The following is a 1,770-nucleotide window of genomic DNA, read 5'->3' as shown; positions in this document are numbered from 1 at the left end:
AATACTGACTGTATTTAGAATCAAATCTCTTGTTTTTGTTTGTTTTTTACTAATCCTTTAAAAACCTGTTGCACTTCGGCTTAGACAAAAAAAAATCTTCTCATCATTTTAACTGTGGCAAAAATGCTTGTTTTCTAATGACCAGGCCAACATCTTATGTTTTGCAATAAAAGGCTTCAACAGGTATATGATGAGAGAGACTGCGGCAGAGTCACGCGACATGGAGGACAATATGTCCTGTGTCCTTCAACTGCATCACCAGACAAACTGTCATTTCATCTTTAAGGAGATAAACCCCTCTACTCATCCTCATCCAAATCCTATTTACTGAATGAATGAATGAATGAATGAACAGCTGTTCAATTCGTCACACTCACAGCCAGACCAGCCTATATCTTGAAGCAGGTGTCGCTTGTCGAAAATCTGTTTTAGGCAAGCGACACCATACTACTAACGGTGTATAAATGAGGCGTTACAGAATACCAATGACGTAACAAAGGAGACCTTCCATGATGACGATGAAGGGAGGCACGTAGCTTCATAAATGAATACAGTACATCTTCTCATGAATATAAATAATAATATCTATAGGCTATAATGCATTTTGCCTATACAAACATAATATATAAATTCACATTTTCCAAACAGATCTCGGTTAATTGACGCTGCCTGCAGAATATGATCGAATATGACTCAAATCTAATATATGAACTCTATTATATACCACTGCTATATGTGGTACAAAACGGTCGTTATGTAACATTAATCCACTTCCGTAACAAACTGCAGCATCGTGTCACGTTACATATATCCTCCTCCTCCTCCTCTTCTTCTTCCTCCTCCTCATCCTCAACCCGGACATTTAAAGCTGCGAATGAATGAACCAAGATTCACCCACACAGCAGCTACAATTATCTCCCCTGTAACACCCTTCCATGAAGGGCTTTATTCTTTTTTTCACTGCATAAAAGTGTTTTTTGTGTGTGTGTGTGTATGTGTGTGTGTGTGGATAGATGACGCAACACACTCACTCACATCGTGTGTTACACAACCGTGGGCGCATCATCATCACCATGAACCTGAACATGACTTTCAACATCATTATTATTATTACAACGTCTTTTGTTTGTCCGTTTGTTTGTTCGTTTTTGCCACCGTTGCAGCACTAACGTTGTAATAAATAAATGCAATAATAAATTATAAATGACGGGAAATAATAGTTTATTTCAAAAAATACATGATGTTATTTTTGAACGACGTCACACCCACTTTTGTTTCTTTCCTCGTGGAAGCCAACGAGAAGGGAAACAAAGGTGGGTGTGACGTCGTTACAAAATAACTTAATGCGTTTGAAATGAACTCTATTATCTTTAAATAACGTGTTTTATTCAGGGAAGTCACAAAGCGTGTGGTTTAGCTCTTACCTTTCAGAGTTGGAGGATGCTGGGTTGTGGACGAGCCCTGCTACCGCCCGCCCCCTTTATACAGGACACGTGACACCACCGGGGCGGTGACGTCACGTCTTCCGCCTTGTCCTGCTGCGCGAGCGAGCCGAGGATCCATTCTGCACGAGGCCTAGGGCACGAACCGGCGGGGGTTGTCATGGCAACCACAGAGAGAGAGGAGGGAGGGAGGGAGAAAGAGACAGAGAGAGAGAGAGAGAGAGAGAGAGAGAGAGAGAGAGAGAGAAAGAGAGAGAGGGGGGAGAGGGAAAAAGAGAGAAAGATGCAGAGAGAGGCAGGCATCATTTCAGCAGGCATGTCACATGTG

At 41.8% G+C, this 1,770-nt stretch overlaps 1 protein-coding gene across 1 annotated transcript in view; it reads right to left on the bottom strand.

Moving 5' to 3' along the window:
* LOC311041643 (glyceraldehyde-3-phosphate dehydrogenase 2-like) overlaps nt 1-1,503 on the bottom strand; it is a 21,577-nt gene extending 20,074 nt beyond the window's left edge. Inside the window, exon 1 of the mRNA XM_084052118.1 lies at nt 1,425-1,503. The gene's annotated coding sequence lies outside the window, so the exon portion shown is untranslated. The remainder of the gene's footprint in view (nt 1-1,424) is intronic.
* Between the last annotated feature and the right edge of the window lie 267 nt (nt 1,504-1,770).

The sequence above is a fragment of the Gymnoscopelus microlampas genome (genome assembly GCF_963454915.1).
Source record: "Gymnoscopelus microlampas genome assembly, chromosome: 3".
Lineage (NCBI taxonomy): Eukaryota > Metazoa > Chordata > Actinopteri > Myctophiformes > Myctophidae > Gymnoscopelus > Gymnoscopelus microlampas.
Note: the sequence above shows the minus strand (reverse complement) of the source record. Positions and strands in the feature narration are given on the sequence as shown.